General features: G+C 54.3%; 1 protein-coding gene across 1 annotated transcript in view; it reads left to right on the forward strand.

The window, feature by feature from the left end:
* LINGO1 (leucine rich repeat and Ig domain containing 1) overlaps nt 1-24,057 on the forward strand; it is a 157,596-nt gene that overhangs the window by 13,572 nt on the left and 119,967 nt on the right. Inside the window, exon 2 of the mRNA XM_086757551.1 lies at nt 1,028-1,200. The gene's annotated coding sequence lies outside the window, so the exon portion shown is untranslated. The remainder of the gene's footprint in view (nt 1-1,027; nt 1,201-24,057) is intronic.

The following is a 24,057-nucleotide window of genomic DNA, read 5'->3' on the forward strand; positions in this document are numbered from 1 at the left end:
ATTTGCAGTGAGCACATGGCAGACTTGGAGATTTGGAAGAATCCTTGGCAAATATTTGCCAGCCTCCGCCGCGAACCTTGTGAATACTTTTCATGACTGAGAGACGCTAAGCGTAACTGGCAACTTGGGATCGGATGCCAGACCTCAGCATGGGAATGCCTGCTAAAAAATACCTGAGCTAAGCTAGCAGCAGTTGTTTCCATCCCTCCTCCTCCCTGCCCTCTCGCTGTGCAGCGTGGGGATATCTTCGGATGCGATACACTTGACTGCAGCCATTGCAGGATCACGTTGTTCCCATTAAAAGGTGGCTGCGGCTAAATACCATTTGCTCAGCGAGGTCTAAAGCGGTGCCCTGCGGAGTAATTGGGAGACGCGGCCCCTTTTCTGAGGACAGGAGAGTCTATTTTTCAAGGCGCCATCGCTTTATTATTAATTTGTTAAACACTGACTGCTCAAACCTGTTTGAGACGCTAAAAGGGACGTGAGCTCTGCCTTGGGGATCTCACGGCTAAATAACTGTATTAAATCAAACCCGCGCTGGAGAGGGCAGTGCCGCACGCGAAGGTGAGGCTGGTTAGAGGAGGGGTGAAGGTGCCACCTCCTCCATCAGGAAAGAGTCTTGCTCCTCTTTCAGCGCTGAAGTCAGGAGGAGCGCTCGCAGACCAGCAGGTCAAGGACCTGCTTCCTCTCAGCTTGTGCTTTCTCTCTCTCCTCACCAGCGATGCTGGAAGCGCAGTAACCGCTCTGGGAACTGCTCCCACATACCACCCTGCACCGGGCAGGAGCCCCTCAAGGGCTGCTGGACCTCTTCAAGTATTCACATCTGTTTAGTATTCAGCGCTAAGCAGGTCCCACCTGACTCCTCTTGTTTCCTTGATGATGGGGAGGGGGCAAACAAGAGCAATATAGAAAAAAAGTCAGTGTTTAAAGTTCTTCACCCTCCTTACTCTCAAGTCAAACTTGCTGTGGGGTTGGGTTTGCTCGGTGCGTTCCCAGCCTGATGTGTCCTGTCTCTTCTTGTCTACAGCCCCCTGCGCCTGGGAGCCATGAGCCACCCTCAGCACCCGCAGAGCCACCGGAGCAGCCCCCCGGCCACAGCCCCCTGGTGCTGCTAGGCTTCCCCGCTCCCCCTGGAAGGGGCCCATCGTCAGCAGGGAGAACCGGCAGCACCCGCACCCAGCCGCTCACATCCCTCCCAAGGTAAGGATCGCATCCTTTCTGTCTGTGAAAAGCAGGGGGTTTGCAAATGCAAGTGGAAGACAGGTTATTTCTTGGGTTGCTGCATCTCCTGCCCTGCCTGGGTGGGCACAGTTCCCTGGGCTGCAGTCTGCTCCTCTCCCCGGGGCTCGCCAAGAGGGCAAGGTGCCAGGTCAGGAGAAAGAATTGCCCTTGACTTGCAATGAAAAGGTGATTTTGAAGGTGGGGTAGCTCCTGATGTAGCCCATGGCTTCTAGATCCTATCTGATCTGTGAATTTGCTTGTAGTTTTAGAAGGGAGCCTGGGCTGCTGCGAGGAGCCAGGCTTAGGTGGGATTGGCACCTTGTGACTGCCTTGGCTTCTCTGATGTACTTCTGAGGATAATTGTCTATAATTCATCTCTTAACGATGGTCTGGAGGCTTCCCAAGCATGCACTGCCTTTCCTCCCACGGTAAAAGGTCTTTAGGGTATTTTGGAGGCTTCCTGCGGCAGTGGAGCGAGGGGTGGTTTTGGAGGCATTTGGGAGCGGGCTGAGCCTCTGTCCCAGTGAAACATACTCGTCTACCCTTTGCACTTTGCCATAGTGGGGTTTTTTTAGGGTTTAAAGTAGAGCTTGGTTTGTGGGGAGTGAGCTGGGGCTGAGGATGCGCAGCTAACGGCCCTCCCAATGGGTGCAAAATTGGTATTCACGGCTAAGGAGCAGGAATCAGGTTTAGAAACTAAAAACTTGATTTCTGTGACTGTTTTGCGTTTGGAGATTTTTGGACCTCTTGTTTTCAAGCTTCTCCTTGCAATCAGAGGCATCAGCTGTGTGTGGGAACACATGGGAATCACAGCTTCTCCATGTGTGCAGTCCCCTGCGCCAGGGCAGCTGGGACCTGGAGATGTGGATGTCACCAGTGTACGGAAGGGTGGGTGAGGGCACAAGACCCCAGTTTTAAGAGGTCTGCGAGAGGGTCACAGCGGCCCCAGTGAGCTAAAATGTAAGCCAGAGCTAGGTCTGGCTTGTTCTGACTCCCTTTGGGAGCTCTCTGCCTGCACCTCTGAGCTGGGATCAGCTGGGATGCTCCAGCCAGAGGAAGCAGGTGCCGGCTACCGCTGCTGACATCCTCGGCCGTAAATATCCAGCCTGCTCTAATCCTCCCAGTAGCTCCAGCACTGCTGTTTTCCTAAGAGTTATTTGAGTCTTTGTGTTGCACTTCTCAGACAAATGGCTTTTAAATAAAACCCTCTGCTAACTCGTTAGGCCTCCTGTCCCAGTCACTTCCTGCACGGGTGATTTATAGGGCTGCTTTTAACATTTTATTAACTTTAAATCGCCAGGGTCAGTCAATCGGAGCCTATCCCGTCAGCTGTGGTGAGTGGCAGCCCGGGGCTCTCCTGCAGCTTCCCTCCTTTCTGGGAAGGATGCTTTGAGGTCAGGGTAAGAGATGGGAAAGAACAGGAGGATCCAGATAAGGAATCATAGATCTGGGATGGATGAGTGAATCGAATAAGGGTTAAGGAGAAAATGAGGCTGGTGATGGTATCTGGGGAGCTGGCTTACCTCCTGCCGTTGGTACGTTCGGCTGCATCCCCTGCAGTGTGTAGCTGGACCGTGCAGCGACGGGAGAGGAGCATCAAGGCTTGGTAAGGAGGTAGCTGCTCCAGACCGATCCCAGCAGCGCATCGCTGCTGGAGCACCCATGAGCACCTACCCTGGGTGGGATGTGTCTACATTAAACCCCTCCCAGTGGCAATGCCAGAGACAGAGCCTTCCTCCTTGCCTGGTGCATGCACAAGCCCCTTTAGCTCCTGGCATCCCATCCGATCCAGCGGGCTGCTCCTGGGGAGCCTTGAGTCCGCTTCCCTCCCATTTCAAACCCTCCTCTGTGGCTCCCTGCCTCTTTGAGCAGAGCCAGCTCTGGACAAGTCCTGCAGTCCCCAGCCGTGGGGTGAATGGGTCTGGGCGCAGCCTTGGCATGCAGGAGGCTGCCGGGCGCTGCTGGGGACTGAGCGAGCGGACACAGCTCCAGCTGGGAAATCCAGATGAGACAGAGATCGTAAGTGATGTGAGGCTGCAGCAGCAGCTTTGATTATCTCTGGGTTTGCTGTTGCTCTTCCCCTGTGTGCCCTGTCTTTGTTCCACTCGTGCTCGGAGATGTTATTCAGCGGAGTTTTCCAGCTCTTGGAAACAGGGGGAAAAAAACCTGAACTTCTGCACAACCAGAGCTAATGAGCTCTCTCTGGAAATAAAAGCATCCTGAGGACAGCCTTGCCGTACAGAACAACCCGTTCTCTGTGGCTGCTCCGGCCACCGCCTCCGAGCCATAGCCCAGCACCGGGCTGTTGGGAGCTGAGCGGAACTGTCACCTCCCATCCTTCCCCCCAGCCATCGTTCGTGTCAGGCATGGAGAAAGCCAAGCCATGGCTTGACGCTCTGGCAGAGCTCTGCTGTGAGGATGGGGATTGGGGAGCCCCTCTGTGCTGTCCAACACCCTGACGCAGAGCCCATTGCCTGCGTCCCCATTGTCCCATCGCAGGACAGGGGACACACGTCCCCGCAGGCCAGGACCAGCTTTAACTGGCTTGGAAAAGGATTTGGGTAACATTCTGGTCTCATCACCACTCCCCCGGGGTGGACGGGGTAAGGAGATGGGCCAGCCGTGGCTCGCCGCAGCCTCGCGTGTTTGCGGGGAGAGCAGACCTGCAGTCCCCCAGGGCTGCCGAGGTTGTCAGGCTGACAGCCAGGAGGGAATTTATCTTGCAGCAACCGGCATCTGAAAGCCATCGCTTCTGATGTGCCCATGATTTGCTGAAACCTGCGTCTCCTTTGTCATATTCCTGTCTGTCTCTGCCTCAAATCCCAGAGCAAAGACTGAGAACCTGCTCGTGGAGAGGAGCAGGTTTGTTTTTTTTTTTTTTTCCCCTCCACCTTTAAATATTTATTCTGAGCTCTCAAGATACACACGCTGCGATCTGGGGAGCCTGCCTGCATGTTGGCAGTGTCTCCTGCATCGCAGCAGAGCCGGGGCTGGTTGTCCTTCCCTCCGGGGAGCACGGGCGAAGCCTTCCTCCTCCTCCTGCCATTGTCCTGTGCAAGAGCTGGGTCCAAGAGGAGCAGCGTCGGGTGTTCACCTCTTCCCACGCATGTGCTCGCGTGGCGACAAGACCCACAGCCCACTGAAGTGCTGTGCAGAGAAGGCTTGGGGCTCTGAGCTGCTTTTTTGGGAAAGGGGCTGAGCCAGAGGTAAAAGCAGCCTGGCCCATCGGGTGAGCTCCATTGCTGCGGTGGCACATCCCAAACGGCATCAGCCCCTCTGTGCCTTGCCTGACTTTCCCCGTCCCCGGCAGCACGCAGAGCTGCTGCTGGAGGTTTTCCTTCTCGTCTTTGTGGCTTGTCCCAGGCTCTCAAGGTCGTGCAGGTAACCGGAGCGATGCCGCCAGCCTCGGCTTTGCAGCCTGAGCTGTGCTCAGCTGCGGGTTTGGGCCTCCCTCCCTCTCGTTTGTCTTGCTCTACTTTTCCAAGCCTTCCTGCTGCCACCACTTGGGGACAGGGATTGAATTCAGGGAGAGCAGCCCCGTGCTGCCGGGATGCACGTGCCTGGCATGCCGATGAGGAGCAGAGCTGGTGCGGGGAGCTGGAGCTCTGCCCCGGGTTGTGCTGGGCACCGAGGGGCTGTTCCAGACCACAGCCACGCTGACACGGTCCTGGGTGTCCCCACAGCAGAGGAGATGGAGTCCCAGCTGGCTGCAGCCACCACCCTCCAAGCGCTTCCCTGGAAGCTGGTTCTCCCACACATCTGGCTTTGCCCTATCAGTGGCTGGATGGAGGGAGAGGGGGTTTTTTTTTGGTTTTTTTTTTTTGTTTGTTTTTTTGCATCTTCTCGCTGGAGTTCAAGTATGGTGGTGGTTAACTTCTAGGAGAAAGGCTGAGAGGAGGTTTCCTAGCAGCTCTGCAAGGGATGGGTGGATCTCTGCCTTTCCAGGTGAGCACACAAATCACTACCTCTGCCTCCAGCTGCTGTGGCCTGGGTGACCCGCTCAGCAGCTGGCACTCATCGGCGGAGAGCCTTGTCCCCAATCCCCCCCAGCGCTGCCAGCCACGGGCTCACTGGGACCTGTAAGCACTGGGGCACTGATGCAGAAAATCCTCTGCAGAGGCCTGGGGTTGGATGGCAGGTGCAGCTCTGCCGGGAGATGCCTTGAAAACAGCACCTAGCCAAAGGCAAGAGGAGGCAGAGGAGACAATAGCTGATACTGTGGGATTTTTTTTTTAAGGAGAAATAAATACAAGCCAGCTCACTGGAAAGCTAAACCCCAGTAAGCGATGAGGTTGGGACCGTGGCACTGCTTTTCCCACACCCGCCTGCCTCCGCCTGTACCTGCCACGAGCTGGCAGCAGGACCAGCCCTCTCAGCTCTCGCTGAATTTCAGAGCAGAAAAGCCTCATTAGCAGGAAAAGTTTCCCTGAGATAAGTTACCGCTGCTGTAAGAAATGCAATTATCTCTCTCTTCTTCTATTGCAACTGTGGGCATTGATATTTTCTGCTCTTACACCGTGTCCTTGCAGAGCCCTTGCGCACAGGAGGGTGCTGCCAGGAGAAAAAAAAAAAGTTACATTATAGCAAGGACATTTTTTTTGGAAAAAAAACCCCCTCATTATGGGTCTGTTCTTGCTTGGTTGTCTCATTGTGTCAGAGACTCCGCACCCATGTGGAGCGATGTCAGCCCCTGCCTGCTCTTTCTGGGCACCTGCTTGTGCGTCCTTGGTTGGGGTGGTGGCTGCGAGTGGTTTTTAAGGAAGGTGGAGGAGATGTGCTGCCCGTGCCTCTTCCTCCTCGCTGTGTCACCCCATTGCCCAGGGCTGCAAAACCCTGGGACGCCCTGGCTCTGGCAGGATTATTCACCGAGCAACAGGTCTGCAGGAATAGACAGTGCCAGAGACATCTCCTGGGAGTGAAAATCTGAGATCTGAGGCTTGTAGGAAACATTTACGTGAGATTCAAGCTTATTCAGTCGTTGGTCATTTGACCTAACAAAACCCTATGGCAATCCATGAGCCATGGGGAAAGCTCCAGGAGCACACGCAGGAGAAGTCTGCAGCTGGATGTTGCAATAACTGATTAGTTGAACGGTTGGGATAAGTCATATTTCATAAAATCAGCCAGGAAAAAGATCGCTGATTAATTCTTTTTAATAAACAATGGTGAGCAATGTGTCTCGGTTCAAGCCAGACTGACTTTTACAGTGATTCATGGATTTTTCCGCTGGAAAAATCACTTTTGTAGGGATTGCTGGGGATTGCTGCTTGCCTTCGTGAGTAATTCGTCCCCCTCCAAAAGCACCAGGGTGTGGAAAAACGATGAACTTCTCTGCGGGAACTGCAAGGGGGACTTGAGAGGGAGGAAGGGTGTGCTTGGCTCTACCACCGTGGCCGATGACTGTGTCCTTTTGAAGAGCACCACGGGAGAGGGGGGAGTGGGAATTTCACCACCAGAAATGCTGAACGAGATGATTCTCAGGGAAAAAAAAGAGCAGAGCTGAGATGTCTATGCGTTCCACCCTGGGCTTTGCGAAGTGAGGACCAGGCGATGCTCCCCATTTTGCTCTTCTGGCAAAGCAAACACCTGAGGAGAAGTATGTCCCAGCATCATTCATTTCAATTTAATTTGGGTATTTTTTGTGTCTCCAGCACCTTGGCTTTGTGCTGGAAGGCAGCCAGCTTCTGCGGTCCTCCGTGCCGCTGGGATCCGTGGGCCTGGGCCGGGAGCGTGCACAGGAGGCAGCAGCGTGAGGCTGGAGGTGTAGCATGCCTCTATGCAGTGGAGCTTTTTAAAACAGCCGGGGTGGGATGGGGAAATGCCGGGCAAGGCACTAGTCATAGGTGTGAGCAGTGCCTGCGCCTTGGAGGCGGCGCTGGGGGCGGTGGCGGCCCTTGCTGCGGCACTGGGGGTTGTTTTTCAGTTTGGAGCTGAAAGTAAAAAAAAAAAAAAGTAGTAGCTCTTCTGAGCCTTAACTTGAAACTTAATTTGGTTTCTTGGTGAGGGTTTTTTGACTGTTCTTGGTGAAAAAAAAAAGCAGGTATTTGGCCAAAACCTTGAGTTTCCCAGCATGGGAAAGGAAAGGTGGCACAATGGTGGGAGAGGCTTGTGTAGAGATGCAGTTGGGAAGGAGGAAGAAATCGACCTGGGCTTTCACCCCAGGAAGCAAGAGGCAGGCTGACGCGTTCCTTGGTGCGGTAACACCCCGCGACAGCGTGGCTCTGCCCATCAAATGCCCACCCGGCTCCCCTGTCCCCGCAGCTGCTCCGTGGTGTTGGCAAGGGCTGCGTTCCCAGACCAACACACTGCCTCCTCCCTCGCCACGGTGCCCATCCCACATTCATTACGATGCCCGTGTACTTCTCTAAGCCCAATATACTTTGAATTACTGCTCATCTATTCCTCTTGACATCCTCATGCTCATAACTAGGAAGCCTGCATTACCCGTTTGCACATCTGTCAAACTGCGTGTTCCTTGGCCATTTCCAGAGATACATAAAATTGCCCGTGGTTATGACATTATTGACAACCCACCCTGTCTTCTTCCCCCTCCCCGAGCCCAAATGGCTGCCTCACTTTATGAGGATTGATATTTGGGCAGTAAATATTTTAGAGCCTCATCTGATGAGTGTGTCTGTGCGGGTGAATACATTTCTGGCTGAGGACAGATGTTGGATCTATCTTCATTGGAAACGCGGGGCCTTGGCTTTCTCCCTCCTGCCTTGGCAGCATCTCTGTCATCCCTCTTCAGCCCCGCAGTGCTGGCTGTTCCCAGTGGGAAGAAAGGGAATTGGAGGGAAAAGCCAAGCAGGGGTTGTGAGTAGGACTAGGGCTGGCTGAGCTCTGTGGGGGACGTTGGATGTTGATGGCCCATCGCTGCAGCATCCTGATGCTAGGCTCCCCACCTCCATCAGCAGCAGGATTGAATTTCTATGGGCAAAGTGTTTTCCTTTCCCAAACCCAGGGAAACCACCAATCCTTGCTGTGTTGGACAAGTAGTTCCAGCCCTTTTCAAGCAAAGAAGACAAGCGTCAGGCTGTCTGTGGTTTCTGAGGGATATATTTTGACTCGGTTGTTCTGAAAAGCCTCTTTACCTCCAAAAGTTTCAAAACACGCTTTGGTAAATGCCTCTAAAGAGGAAACAACTTGGGAACAACAGAGCCTGAGTGACCCTAACAATTTTTTTTTATCTTGCTGGGAAAAGCGAAGGAGACTATTTTTTGTTCCTCAGAACAATTTGCTCTTTTTTTATCCTTCAGTCAGCGAAACAAAAAGTGTTGCCTGATTCCTAGGGAAGAGAAAAAGCAGAGGCAGCTCCAGTGGAGCGGTGGGAGCAGCGCTGGGCTGGGCTGGGCTGGGCTGGCCACAGTTTGGGGTGTCATGCTTGGCTTGGGCTGGCTCTCGGCTGGCAGCATCAGGATTCAGGGAGCTTTTAAAGCACATCTGCACTCGGGCTGGCTGGGAGCTTTGTTTTTGCGTTTCAGAGGAGTTGTCCTTTCACCCAAGGCTGGGACTCGGGTGCCTTCCCTGCGGGGAGGAGAACTGCGCAGTGGTCTGGCACAAGCCCCCTGCCCCTTAGCAGGGTTGGAACACTTGCAGGGCAAGTCAACCCATGGATCCCCCCACTCCGTGCCTTCTTCTTGTCATTTGGCTGCTTTTTTCCTCTCCAAGGTTGGAGTGAGTGCATTGAAATGTGTAAAAAAAAAAAAAATCAGCTGCCTGAGGGTGGCTCTGAAGCTGCTCCCTGGCAATTCCTCAGGGCCTCTGTCGTGAGAGCTGGAGTTTCCTGGCTGCGGAGCGGGGTGCTGTGTGCCAGCCTGGGACCCCCCCGCCACGGGGGCTGGGGCAAGGTGGTGTGGGGGCTGCCAGGCTGGCACCCCCACCGGTGCGTCACCCAAATGCCGGCTGTTCCCAGGGTGTGGGTGTCCTTTTCCCCACCCTCTTTGTTCAGCGCCGAGGGAGCGATGTGCAAAGGCGACTTGTCAGCATCGCGGGAGTTTTAGGGGCGTGGAGGAGGATGGAGCATTTCTGGGTGCCGCTGCTTGGAGTTTGAAGCTGTTGGACAGGCAAGGGGGGTGGATTTCCAGGGTGTCCTTTGGGCCAGAGCCCATCAGCCACCTTCTTGGGGGCACCTGTGCTGGTGTTTGCTGGTACCATGGTGCTGGTGTTTGGGATTATGGCATCCATTGCAGCTCTTATATCCAGTTTACTCATGCAAGGAGAGATCTCCAGCACCGAGGAGCTAATCTGTAGACAGATCTGCAAAGGTGCTGGGGAGAAGAGACGGTGTCCAGCTCTGCTTGTAAGGGTTTGTGTCTCCGTCTCCAAAACGCCTCACTGCTGGAGCCACGCAGCAAGGTGAGGAGTTCAGCGGCCGCGCTTACTTGCTGATGAAGGATGCTGCCCCGGCCCTGACCAGTCTGCTCTTTAACAGCAATATAATATCTATTTATTTATGATTTCCGTGGGTGGCATTTTGGATGATCTATTGAGCCACAGCGAGATATTCTGAGGCACGGTGAGATATTTTGAGGCACAGTGAGATATTTTAAAAACATCTCATCACTCTGGAAATATCCATGGCGCGATAGCTGCATATTAGTCATTCGGAAAGGGAGTGATTTCAATGAAAGAAAAAACATTTCATCTTGTCACAGCGTTTTCACTCACTGTCTGCCAGGCAGCTTCTGTCAGTCTTCAGTCTCTGTGGCTGGTCTCACTCTTCTCAGGCTCTGCCTTTTTATTTTATTTTCTAACAAGAAATAAAATAAACCCCCTAATGGATATTGGTAGCTATGAACTCATCAATTGTCAGGAAGAAAGAGCCTTTAAAAAGATGCAATAAACTCTCTTTGCACTAGATTATTTCCAGTGGGATTGTGTCTCCTGGGGACTGTCTCCATTTGGAAAGGGAAACTCCTCCTCCAGGTATTGGACCTTGAACAAAAGCCCCTGCCTCTGACATGATTTATCCCCCTGGAAAGTGGGAATAACTCAAACGCTCTCACACACCGGCTGGGGATGCAGAATTAGGCTCAAGGAGAACAGGAGGAGAGATGGTTTTCTCCTAGGAGGGGAAAAAAAAAAAATCAGTAAGAAAGCACAAATGATGGTGCCCCATCCTGCAAGGGAAAACAGCACAAAGCTGTTCAGCAAATGAAAAGCCAAATGAGCTGTAAAAAAACCACTACCATGGTAGGAGAGATTTTCACTTGGAGGGAATCCGCTATAAATCACCTAATATTCAGTCTTGCACTGCCATTTGGGAAAATGTTCATCATATTCTGCTGGTCTCTACTTTGCTTTCCATACATCTATAGCTGAGGTTTCTACAGCACAGCCTATGAGCCCCGGGCAGGAGGCGATTCGGCTGAGATGCTCCCATCTAGTTTGATCGTTCTCCATAATCAGGCTAAGAGTAATTACACTACCGTTACACCGTGAGTACTATGCCCTGTTGCTTTGCGGGATGCGATTGCCACTGCCTTGCCCAGCCAGTAGATAACTGCTTAAATTACTCAAAATTATCCCTTCGTGGTTAAAGGCTTGGTTGGTGTTTACAAGCAGAGCTTTGCGGGGGTGCAGGACGCTCGAGCACATCTAAGGGCACCTCTGGGAAAGCCTGGTAAGAATGGGCTTGTGCCCGAGCTGTTCTGGGGGGATGTTTCTCTGCTGCTCCCTTGGCCATCCCCTTTGATTCAGGGAGTCCTGGCTGGGTTTCCCTCGCGCCCGCTGCTGAAGCCCTTGGTGCACAGGCTGGGGCTTGCCCGCTCCTCCCAGCATGCTGCCGCCGCGCCGAGCTCTGCCTGTATCCTTGCGAATGCCCGCTCCACCTCCCACCGCTGCGATCAGAGCGACTCCAGCCAGGGATTGAAAATAGAAGCTATTAACTAAAGAGCAGGAGAGGGCAGGGGAGAGGCAGCTGGGTCCCTCAGGAGGTTTAGTGAGCCTTGGTGCCTTCTCCCCAGCTCCCTTGGGATGAAAGGGGTCTCGAGGGGTCAGGGTGGTGGCTGCCCTGGACCAAGTGCCCATAAAACCCCATCTCTTGCTAAAAGCTGGGCTTAGCCGTGGGGACTTGTAAGCTTTACTAGTGTTTGTCTTTTATTTCTGGCAACATAAGAAGGACATGGACCTGCTGGAGAGGGACCAGAGGCGGCCATGAAGACGATCAGAGGGCTGGAGCACCTCTCCTGTGAGGACAGGCTGAGAGAGCTGGGGCTGTTCAGCCTGGAGAAGAGGAGGCTCCGGGGAGACCTTATAGCAGCCTTCCAGTACCTCAAGGGGGCTGATAGGAAAGATGGGGAGAGGCTGTTCACAGTAGGGCCTGTTGTGATAGGACAAGGAGTAATGGTTTCAAAATAGACGGAGGCAGATTCAGACTGGATATGCGGGAATGAGGGCAGTGAAACACTGGCCCAGGTTGCCCAGAGAGGTGGTGGATGCCCCATCCCTGGAAACGTTCAAGGCCAGGTTGGACGGGGCTCTGAGCAACCTGATCTGGTTGGAGATGTCCCTGCTCCTTGCAGGGGGGTTGGACTGGATGGGCTTTAAAGGTTCCTTCCAACCCAAACTGTTCTATGATTCTACAATTTCTTCCCTTTAATCTTTTCACTTTCATGTCCACACTTATCTCAAAATATTCTTCTTTTGGTTTGTGCTTGGAGCTCCCGTGCCGGTTGCTCCTAATTCAATTAACACGAGCCAACCTCTTGCATTTTTTTGGCCAGGCAAAGCCTTACTACTCGTGTGGTGAATCCTCTGCTCTTTTACCCTCTTGGCATGGCATCTTCTGCCTCCCTTTGCTGTTGGCAAGCGTGTCCCCATCCCGCGCCCCTGAGTCAGCAGTGTGCTGCTGCTGCTGCCGGCGTGCTCTTTCAGCTTAAAAAAAATCAGAAAGTTGCAGTATTTAAAGTATTTAAGCAGATGGGAAGCCACAAACTACAGTCGGTGGAGGGAGCGTGTTTCATGACTAACAAAATATGCCAGGTAGGCCGTTCCACTTGAGATATTTTCAGGAATATAATCACTTTCGCACATCTTCATAAATTTGCCAAAGTGTTAGTTTTCCCCCATATGGATCGGGGAGGATGCAGCATGTCATGACTGTTGCACGGCATCTTGAATGCTGAATCTTCATGAGGCTGGGTGTTTTTTTTTTTTTTCCTTCCCCCCACCCAGGCTGTAATTAAAATAAAAGTTTGAGTCCCCCTTCCTCATAATTAGAGTGAGCAGAGGGTCATCCTCAAGCGTTTTGGTGGGGATGCTCCTTGGCCTCCATCCAAGGCAGGGCAGAGGAGGCAGTGGTTAAATCTCTAATAATTCCCCCAAAAATGGACCAGGGTTGGGCTGGAGGGGTGCCAAGGATGCTGTCCCTGGCGAGGTACCAGTAGGTGATGGGGGGATGCTCTGAGGGAGCCCCAAAGGCTGCATTCTTCCTGCTGAGCTCCCTTGAATAGATGCTCCAGGTTTGCATTGGGGTAAACAAATGCCAAATATTTTGAAGTCATTCAGCCTCAGCGTTGGATTCTTTCTTTTCTTTTTGGTATCGTGGAAAATTTAAATAAAAGGACCCGTTTTCTGCATGTTATTGATCTTTCACTCAAAATCTGGGCCCTTTTCCAGGAAAAACGAGCCCTTTTGTGAACAAAGAGACAGGCACCTTCCCAACAAAAGTCAGCTTTCAAATCCAGTGTTCTGTGTGTTTGAAATTTCATGTTTCTGATAGGAAAATATCAATTTCACTCAAATTTGCAGTGAAGTGATGCTGGAGCGGTGGGCGGGGGGTTGACTACCCTGAATGGATTGATGAGCACTTGAAGGCCAGATTGCTGGAGGGATTTGCAAGCCAAGGGGAAAGCAACCTCGTCACTGATTTAGAACAGCTTGTGCTGTGAACCTGGAGCCGGGCTGGAGATAGGCCCGCTGTCCTCATCCCTCAGGAACCTGGAGCCTTCATTGTAGATCCTGCATGTGGCAGGAGGGCTCAGCCTGGCTTTCCTGACCTGATGTCAGCCTGGGTGGTTTATATTCCCTTTTTTTTTTTTTTTTTTTTTTAACATGGTGGCTACTGGGGCCAGGTACTGAACTGGTGTAAACAGGTGTAGCTCCGTTACCCTGGTTGGGCACTCCACTGAGAGCTTCTTGCTAGTGTCTTAGACAAGCTGGGCCAGTGGTATTTTACAGGTTAAGTCTTTAAATCGCTGTATCTCATTTATTTGTTGGTAAAGCACTTGGGAATTGCTTGGGAGGAGACGAGTTACGCTCCCTTGGACCGCGCTGCCACGTGGATGCTCAGCTGTCGGGCAGGGCTGCCAAGCTGGGTATCCTAAACACATCCTTTAGGACACCATCGCTGCAACGTCCCTGTTATAGCGAGGGGGGCTGCGTTCACCTCCCAGTCCTGCTGCTGCATCCTTTGATAGCCAGTAAATTGTTTTTTCTGCACCTGTTTTCTACCTGTGCAGCGGTGATGCTCTTTCCTCGCTGTAATGATGAGGGGATGGAGGCAGTGATGCTCAAGGGCATCACCTCCCAGGGCTGTCCCTCTGCCACCCTGCTCATTCACTGCTGCTACGTAAAAAAGTTTGCCTGGTGACTCTGATCGGTGAGGTTTCTCACCCTAGCCCGACGGGATCGCTCCTGGTGCTTTGATCCCCGGCGGCGTGTGTAAGCTCGCTTATCTTTGGAAAGACACGGTGGTGCTGACAAGTGGTGCAGGAGATGGGGGCTGTAGGTGGATAATTTTTAGCAGCACGCACGCATCGAGCAGACAGCTTGGGCATGTTCCAAAACACTTCCCACGCCCCCAGGCTGAATTTTAAGAAGCTGGGGCATCTGCACATTCAAAACCCTCAGGGACGGTGTGGGGGGGGGAAGGAAGAAGGAAAAAAATCCCAAAGGCAAGCAGAGCAGCCAGTGTGCGGAAGGGGCGAGCGGCACCCACAGGCTGATGTCTTGCTGCGGAGGGGAGTTGGTTGCAAAGGCTGAGCAGCTCCAAGCCGCTCTCCGGCGGGGCAGAGCACAGGTGAGCGCGGAGCAGCGGTCGCTGACTTGCCTTGCGGCTGCTTTTGCAGGCTGGTCTTGCTCTTGGTTGAGAGGGGGGCATGGGAAGAGGAGCTTGAGTTGTCCAGGAACGGTATCCGGTGAGTGCCTATTCCTACCACCCATCCAGGGCGGTGCGGCCTCTGAGCAGCTCCCTACATTTGGGGGCCCCAGAGCCTTGCAGGGAGAGGGGGAGTAATGGGGGGGCAGAGCTGTCTTCCTTACGGTGACGGAGAGATGGGAATGAGCCCTGTGCTCATCCCACTTTGGGTGCTTCCAGGGGCTGTCCCGGATTCTACCCATTAACGGCAGGAGGGGCCCCACCAGCTGCTTCCTGTGGAGCATCCCTGGTGCACAGGACCAGTGCAATCCCCTTCCACATCTCCTGGGGGAGCTGACACAAGCCGGCAGCGGGCAGGGGTTGGTGTTGGAAACATGCAAGCCCTGGGCTTTCACCGGCTGGCTGAGGGCTGTTCCAGCCCTGCCCTGGGCTCCCTGGGGCAGGGTGGGACATACAGCCGGAGAGGGGAACCACTGGGGGATGGAGGACAGAAGGCAGCTTGTGTGCACAGTCCAGTGAAGTCCTGGAGCCCCTGGAGTGATGGTCTGGGGCTTCCTCTCAGAGTCCTGGTGTCGTTTTGGATATGTAGCTTCAGGCTGTGAAGGTTGGGAGGCTTTTTGTGCTGGATGCTCAGCTATAAGGTCTCAAACACGGTGCCTGGAAGCGCTGAGGGTAGCCCCAGTTCTTGCTGTTGCTGCTCCCCTGAGATCCAAGGTGACGCAGGGCCTCAGAGGTCTTGCACTGGAGCATCAGGAAGGGATGGGTGTAAATGTGGAGAACCTGAGCTGTTTTCCGAGTTCCTCAGGTTACCGAGCTGGCTTGCACTCTGAGACCCAAGGGTGGAGAGCGAGTCCCTCTGCGCGCGCTCCATCCAGATCCTATTCCTGCTGCTGGCGAGGAGGACGACCGCGTGATGTCCTGGCAGCCATAAGCCATCCTCGCAGGGGTGTCTGGGCTCCAGCAGCTCCCTCCTATCCCACAAAGCGCGTCTGCTGGGCCAGGCACGGGGGACGCTCCTCCCGACACATCACGTGCAGGAGGGGCATCATGCCCGGCGCTTCCCCGTTGATGCCTTCCGTGCGGGCGACTCGCGCCGTACCCTTCTGCAAACCAAGCGGGTGGCTTGTTGAAACGTGACTTTTGCCTGGTGGCAGCAGCTGGCAGGGAGGAGACAGGGAAGCTTCAGAGAAGCTGAGGCATGGAAAGCAGCCCTGCCTCTCCTGTGAGCTAAATGCCCCCAAGCTCAGGGCTTTTTTCCTTTCCTTCTGGGAAGAGGAGACTTCTTGGGAAGCATCTGCTTCCTAAGAATCCCTCATTTTAGAGGCTGACACAGACTCTAAATTATGACATCTGTAAGTCTCTTATTACAGGCAGAAGCAGAACTCTCCACCGTGTCCTCGTCCCCCAGGTAGCCTCATGGCAAGGAGCAGCCTCTTGGCAATGGATGAGTTTCTGGGATCCTTCTGTCTTCTTTGGTGGGGCAGGGGGATGTTTGCGCCTCTGACATCCAAGAGAGGAGGACAAGGCCCTCCCAGCTGCCATGCGAGATGCTCTTCTGCCTGTGCCCCTGGGGTGAGGAGGAGGAGGAAGGCAGAGAAGGATGGGGATGGACCCAGGGTGCCCTGGGGGGCTGGCTCTTCCCGCTAATTAGTGGTGTAACCAGCCGTGGAGCAGCGGGCTCCCAGCAGATAATTACCTTGCTGGGTGCAGGGAAGGGAGTAGAAAGACTCGCTGTCCACGGGGACTTTCAAACCTCCCCATTCTTGAACTCATTTGGGAAAGGCAACAAAAAAAAGAAAAAAAACCTAATTCGTATATATATTTTAACAGAGCTATTTCTGCCAGTCAGGCAGGCCAATTTGTTACCGAAGTGACACATTTGATTTTAACTGTAAGAATCAAGGTTTTTTGGCTTTTTTCCTTTTTCAGTCCTTGGGGTGGGGGTGGCTCAGCCACAGGGTGAGGACCAGAGGGAGTCGGGCTGGGGGCTCTGCCTTCCTCCCTGGCTGAGAATCGCCGAGCACATGGCTGTTTTAGAGAGGGGGGAGAAAAATAAATCCAGGAGCTATCCCAGCCTGCCCATTGCAGCACAGTCAGGTTTTCCTGGGGCCAGGATATCCCGCCATCCCTTTGCTAACATGACCGTGGGGATGCTGCCTGAGGGCTGCTGGGGGTCCTGCCCCGAGGCTGGCTGCTCCGCCGCCCTGGGGACGGCTCCGGGGGCTGCCTGCGGGTCCCTGCCGGGCAGTGCCGTCCCTTGGGTGTTCCGCATGCCCAGCGGGTGGGATCGCTGCCGGCCAGAGCAGCATCTGTGCTGCACCTCACGGTGGGGCCGGGGACCTCATTAACTTCCTCCATCTCCTCTCCCCTCTGTTTTTCTCCAGTTTTTCAACAATTTGTCTCTTTTTTTTTTTTTTTTTTTTTTTTTTTTTTCCTGCTGGCTTGAGGGGAGAAATGACTGCATGAGTCATGATGGGGCCCGACAGCTCCCTGCACGCCCTGCCAGGCCCTAGCAAATTTGGGGCCAGGGGGGCTGCAGCGGTGGCTGCCTGCACAGGTCCTGTCAGGGGGCATGGGGAGGACAGAGTTCCCCAGCCTTTCTCCCCCATCACCCTTTAACCCTTTGCTGTGTGGTGCTTGGCATGGGGTCTGGCAAAGCTCAGGTGTGCAATGAGGGGTTGGGGCAGATTTGTGGTTCTCCTTGGGAGAGCGGTGGGGACATCATGGCATGGGGTGACAGGAGGGCAGCGGGGTGGGAACAGCTTGGGATCTTCCCTGCCTCTGGCTGTTGGCTGTAGTGGATTTGGGGTGGTGCTAAGCTAAAGGAAAGGCTCTTGGCCACATGCATGCACCTTGTCCAGGAACAGGTTTGCAGGGATGACAGGCTCGTCGGGTTGATGGCCTCATCCCCCTTCCAGTGCACCCAGGTTGTCTGCTCCAGCACAGAGTAGGGTCCCGGGCTGGTGCCTCCTGCGGCACCTCCCCGCTGAAGGAGCACTGCTGCTCGGTGTCGTGCATCGGTGGGGTGCCGGAGGTGGCCGTTCGTCCTCCTCCTCTTCGGCACAGGGCTGTGGGCGCCAAACTGCATCTCTCCTGCTGCCAATGCTGCCCTGTTGGCAATCTCAGTCCTTCTTCCTCCACACCCCATTTCCCTTTGGAAAACCAGCAGTAACTCTTAGTCAATGCTGTCTTACGGATCATTACTTTGGAAATCCCAGAGAGAAGGGCGCTTGCCCGCAGTCCCAGGCGGCCAGTGCCATCCTCTGCAGCCCATCGCCACCCTGGCAGCCCTGACTTAGGAGGCAGGGCCGCTCCGACCTCTTCCTCACAGCTGTAGGATGCTCCCAGCATCTCACTCGTGCTTTTTATAACCTGAGCTTGTGCTTCCTCGCCAGCTGACCTGGATATGGCTACGCCGCATTTGGGCTGAGCTCGCTCACATCTCCCCTCCTCCTCCTCCTTCCTCGCGTTGCGGTGGGCTGGAGCGTGCTTGGCTGGCTTCTTTGTGCCTGGTGCCATGCCTGGCGTGCCCCAGGCTCTTCTCGCAAAGACGGCGATGTCCATCATCCCACCTGCTCGTGTCAAGTGTTTTCAGCCCAAGCTGGGTAACAGGGATTTCTGCGAGCACGCGTGTGCCACTGGATCTCTGCTCCATGGGGGTCCCTTCTCTCTAGCAGGTGCTTTTTTCTCCCAGATGCTGTTCTGCAGGGAGGCAACGAGGATAAATTAGCATCCACAGCATTTCTGGCTCTCCCCTCTCCTTGCCTTCCTCCCCCCTCCTCACTTCTCTCTTTAAAGCGATTCAGGTCATGCCTGGAATTAGGGCTCCCTGAACCGCAGAGAACCAGCATTTAAACTGCTTACCATCCATTAGATGGAGTGGTTTGGGGCTGGTTTGTCCCCCCACCCCTGCCCTCAGCTTCGGACGGGCATTTGCCGCGCAGAGCGTTAATCCTTGCTTAAACACCTTTGCCGCGGTGGGCTGCCCTTCCCGGTGCAAGTGGGTCTGGGGTCCTGGGGGGCTGCTCCGCCACTTTGCACCCCACTAGAGCTGCTCTCAACACAGAGATCTTGCAGGAAGGCATTTTATTTTATTTAGCCGGCTTCGTTTATCGCAGCGCTCCAGCTGGGATTAGACACAGATAAGACAATCGATAAATCCTCCTTTTGGCTGAGATGTGCTGGGAATTTTTTGGGGGACTGTAGGGAAAGGAGGGTGCCTGTTCAAAGGCAGCCAGCCTGGCCAGAGGCGAGGGAGGGGACAGCCCTGCTGTGATCTCACTGTCAGTTTATGAGGAGACATCTTTACGTGGCAGGGGAGAGAAGAAACCCCGCGCTGCTGCTGCAGCTGGCATGGTTGTGCCACTGGAGAAAGTAGGTCAGGCTGTGCTGCAGAGCCCAGCATGAAGGCAAAGCCCCCAGCACAGCCAGGCACCCACCTCTCCCCAAATCCACCGCCCCCCTGGCTGCTCCACTCACAGCCAGGGGCAGCCTGCCCCACACCAAAGGCAGCTGCTGTGGGACTGGGTTGGCATCAGCCCCTCACCCTGGCATCAGGGCGGCTCTTTGCCTCTGCCCCGTGGTCCCACTGTGGTGGCTCTGGGTGAGGATGGCGGCATGGGGCTCCGTGCAAGAGGAGAAGCAGGGCTGGAAGGAGGGCAGAGCTGGAGGGGATGCGGTGGCTGCGGGCGGGCGCTGTGCGGGGAAGCTCTCCTGCCGGAATCCCTGAGCCGGCCTCCTGGCTCGGACACGTATTTGGCTGCAGGAGAGGTGCCCAAGGGATGCAACTCCAGCATCATAAAGGGCTCGGGTGGGGCTGGAGGATGCCCTGATTTGGGTCAGGAGGATGGCTTGGTCCATCACCACTCCCAGGAAGGCTTCATGGGTGTTGGGGTGAGGGGAAAATTAAGATGTGTTTTCAAGACAGAGATGTTTCAAGTGGAAATCAGGAGTGTTTCCCCAGCAGAGCCCAGCGTGGCACTTTGCTACAGCTACAGGTACCTGTTCTGAGATGGAAGAAAACCCTGAAATTGCCGCATCAGGGTCCAGCTGGGCTCCCACTCCCTGCTGTGCTGGCTCCCCGCTCCCAGGGGGATGCTGTGGGTGCTGGACCGCAGCCGTGGGAGCACGGCTTGCTGCGGCCAGGAACACGGGGCCACTAGCCTGAGGCTGCCGGGCTCAGGGAGGTGACAATCCCGCATCGATGCGGCTCTGGTGGTGTGGGTGCCATGACCCAGAGGGAGGGGGCGGGCGGGGGCACCGCGTCCTCCAGCGAGGACCCAGGCTGATCTGCGAGGGCTGGTGAAGGCGCAGCAAGCCGGGTGGGGAATGAATTGAGCGTGTATATCACAGGCAGGTCTGGGCCGTATTGATTTTCAATGAAAGGCTGTGTCATGAATTTTTCTCTCCTGCTGTATTTGCTGCAAAGTTGCATCTCGGCTCCGAGCATTAACCACTAATGAGAGAGCCAGGTTCCCTGCCTCGCAGAGGGTGGGAGCGGGGAGGCAAGTTTGCACGCAGTCTTTTTAGGTGCGTGATGGATGCAGCAGCTTTACTAATCCAACACCAGACAAGAAAGCCGGTATTAACAGTGGAAAATGTTGCGTCCAGCACTTCAAGTGACTTATCGCTGAGGGGCCGCATGTGGGATGTGTCTTATCTGATGGGCTGCGTCACCCATCCCTCGCTGCGCTGGGATCCACCCAGGAAAGGTGGGCCTGGTCCCTGCTGTCCCCAGGGGGGATGGGACATCAGCTGGGGGCCTGGGTGTTGTCACTGCTCGTGCTGGTTTTCCTTTCCTCTTGATAAGGGGACCCTAAAATAGAGGGGACAGGGTCCCTATGTCAAAATGTTTTTGGCAGCTGCTGAGACATCTTGTTGCATCCCACTTCTAAGCTGGTATTTGGAACGTGGAGCATCTCTTTAATCGTGAAGTCATTGTTTTTAAACATTAAAGAACAATTGGTAATGAGTATAGCATGAAATGTTTCAGGAGACATTTCTCCCTGACTTCAGAAACTCTTACAAGTCTTTTTTACTTCTCTGATGAACATCTGAGAATCTGACGGAAAGCAATGCAACCAGCTAAGGCTTTTAAAATGAAATGACCAACAGAGAAAGCCTGAAGAGCTTAGGATGGGTTTGTCTGCCGTGTTTTGCCAGGGTTTTACCCACACAGTGCGATGCGTAGCCACGGCAGCTCGCAGCCTTGCAGGGAAAGGCTGGGAAGTCTTGCCGGCGGTTGGGAACGTCCTGCAAGGGTTAATTCTGGTGGCTGGATAGAGCTGGATGCACTGAAGCTGAAGTGGAGCAGTATGCAAATCTGCACTTTCATAAACTGCTTAATTAGGCGAATGTTAATGAGACGTTAATTACTGTTGTGCCGGCGAATCCCATGGAACGGAGATTATGTTTCTCTTCAAACATCCAGTCTTAATTATAACTTGCACTTAATTCCACTGTCTTGCCTGGGACGGAGCTTGGTAGGGAGGACGAGGCGCCAGCTCCCGCGGGTGCCCGCAGTGCGTCCTCCGTCCTCGCCCACGCCGCAGCTCTGGCTGCGGGCACGTGGAGCCGGAGCCGTGCTGGTGACTTGGGGACAGTGGCCGTGAACCCCTCCCTTGCAGCCAGCTCCTTGTGCCCGCGTCCAGCCTAGCAGCAATCCCTCTGGGCGCGTGTCGCTGGCGCGTCAGGGTGGAAAATCCCGTGTTGCAGGTAAAAGCTCCCATCCTTTTCCTTCGTGGGTTTGGGAAGCCTTCGGGAGGTCCCTGCTTGTGCCCTGAGTGCTCCAGGGATGTCACATTGCTCTGCTCTGTAGGTGCCTGCCCCAAACCGGTCAGACTGGGGCAGGGGAGCCTCTGAGGACGCGAGCATCTGTCCTGTGCCAGTCCATGCCCTCCTCGCTTTCTGTTTCTATCTGCCTTGGCCTTTCCAGCCAGACTGCAAATGCTTTCTGCTGCTTGTGATTCCCGATTCCTATACGGATTCTTAACTGGTGGAAATGCAAATTCCTGGAGGTCCTGCTCCCACAGTGCCTGATGTGCGCATGTGAATATTTTTAAAGCACATTTTCAACTTGGAGATAACCAGAGATTACTGTGACGATGAGCAGAGAAACGGTTTCCAATTTTAACACCTGTTGCTTTTTTTGGTTCTTTTTTACATGGCTTCCATTAACGTTCAGGATAATGGAACACTTTCAAATGAGGTATTAGCGAGCCATGAAATCTGCCCTCTCAGGATTTTTTTGATCTGTTTTTCATCGGTGTGTAGTTGGTGGCGGCTCTGGGCTAACCGCGAAGTTTCCTGGGTCTTTGCTCATTGCCACCAGCCGGGTGGCGGAGGGGACAGCATCATACGGCTGAAACACGAGGTTTGGGCTCCATCAGGGCGTTTTTGGTACCTGCAGGGAAGATTTCTTCCAGCGGTAGGGCTCTTTTTCCACAAGGAGTTGTTCGCCTCGCTGCTGCTGCTGGTGGGAGAGCCCGTAGGCTGCCCGCGCCACTCCTCCCGGCAGGAGCTCGATGTCCTTCACGTCCCCAGCAAACGGGCTTTTTAATGATGCACGCTGCATCTGCACGCCTCGGAGCTCGTTGCCAGAAACCCGCAGCCATGGCTGGGGAAGCTGCTCCAGGGTCGGAGTCGCTTTGGATTTCCATCACACACCACCGCAGCCTCGAGGGGTGATGAGAAAGCGTGCTCTCCCTCCAGCGACCCGCGCTGGGGGTGACGAATCTCTGTACTGGATGTTTTCAATTACAAAAGGTGTCAGCTTGGGTTTTGTTTTCCCCCGCGTTTCTTTTCTTCCCTCTGTTCCGACTCCACTGTTTGATTTCCAGACAGGTTTGATATTTCCTCTCCCAGCAAGCCGGCGAGCCCTGGGGACTTTTGCAGGCGGCTGGCTCCAGCAATGCTCCTTTGATCGCCGGCGATGTCCCTCCCGTGATGGACGGGCTGGGCTGGAGGCTGCACCCGCTGCAGCACCCATGGGAGGAGGCACCGCTCGGGCTGCCCTGCCACGCTCCAGCCGGCTCTGCCTGCCTCTCCCTGCCTTCTTCCAAAATCATCTGAACGTGATTTTTTTCAATCTCCTAAAAAGCTTTTCCACCAGAAGAAACATGTCCAACAAACAGGGATTTTGCCTTTTTTTCTTCTCCTCTGTATTCTGCATCTCTACATGTTGAAGTCCTTATTAATTAATTGACAATTAATTATCCCAGTTCCTTATTTTTTTTAAAAAATGGCAGGATCTGGATGCGTACCCCCTTGTAGAGCTGCCCGCTTCTCCCTCCTCCCCTCCTTGTGAGAGCAAATCTCGAACAAACAGAGGGCTGCTGCAAAATCAACAGCTGCGTGGGCGGCAGCAGCAGCGTTTTGCATACGATTTCAATAAAATACAGCGTGTTTGGGAAACAGGAGGGATGACAAAGCCAACACGAGGGGACCAAGAGAGGCTATCGCCTGCATCGAGACCCCACTGCGTGTCACTGGCTCCCGTGCAGCTTTCTGGAGCCTCAAAATGCCGCGAGCAGGTGCCAGCAGGACCGGGTGCTCCGGCGCAGGCGCCCCTGGGCGACAGCACCCAGGGTTGGTACCCAAGGGGAGCGGCTCCGGCCACGCGTTGCAGGTAGAGGAGCAGGCAGGAGAGGAGAAACCTTCACCTGAACCCGTGATGCTCTACCTGCAGCTTCCAGTTGCTTCTAATGGCGGAGCACAGCACCTGCTGGCTTTAAAATAAAATAAAATAAAAGGAGGGGAGAGGAGAAGAAAGGGTTTGGCTCAGCAGCGTGTCGAAATTAGCCTTATTGTGCTGGAGTCGGGTGCTGGGGCAAATCCATTCCCACAGGACTGTGTATCTTTACTGGGTGGGAAGTTGGGGGATAAATTAATTTTCTTCATATATTATCATGGCCTGACAGCGATGAGGTAGACAGAGGCGATGCAAAGGTGATTAATGAGAAAGTGTGAGTTAACGAAGTGTAGTTGCCTCTCATTAGGGGGAAATGAGTTCCCTTTACCACCAGCCATTGGGCTTGTGCAGTTGGGAGCGCTCTTGCCTTTCGTTATTTTTTTTTAAATGCCAGATGATTTGTTTCTTATTTACCTTTGTGCCAGGTTGATGGCACTATATCGCTCGCCCCATCTGGAGCTGCCGCGTTGGACTTGGGGCTTCCTTGCTACCCGCCGATAGCAGCACCGAGGGCGTGCGGGGGGATGCTGATGGGGGACGGAGATGCTCTTGGGGATGGAGATGGTCCTGGGGACACTAAGGCATGGACATGGTGTGCAGGAGGGAATGCTCAGGGCTGGGGAAGCGAAGCCCCGCTCTGCTGAGCAAGGGAAGGGGGAGGAAGGGCCTCTCCAGCAATCAGTCAGAGCCAGGAAAGCAGGTCCACAGCAGGAAACTGCAATATTAACGAGTCTTTTAATGAAAAATGCATCCGCTGTTCAGAAGCCTCGTGGCCTGAGATGCAGGCATGCTTTTTGGTTTGGTGATGGTTGCTGCAGGACCTTTTATTTTACAATAGCTGAAACAAAACTGGAATCTATTTTTAATCCTTCCCCTTCCCCCTTGCTGCTTTCCCTTGCCGCCCCGCTGTTGTTCTAACCCTGCAAAACCTCAGTCAGAGTTTGGGAGAGGCCGAGGGCCAAGCAGGAGGACAACCCATCCCTGTTTGGTCCCTTTGCCCCGCGACCCCGGCTGAGGCCATCCCGCTCAGGGCTGCTTTGCAGAG

The sequence above is a fragment of the Chlamydotis macqueenii genome, chromosome 12, assembly GCF_036417535.1.
Source record: "Chlamydotis macqueenii isolate bChlMac1 chromosome 12, bChlMac1.mat, whole genome shotgun sequence".
In the NCBI taxonomy this organism is placed as follows: Eukaryota; Metazoa; Chordata; class Aves; order Otidiformes; family Otididae; genus Chlamydotis; species Chlamydotis macqueenii.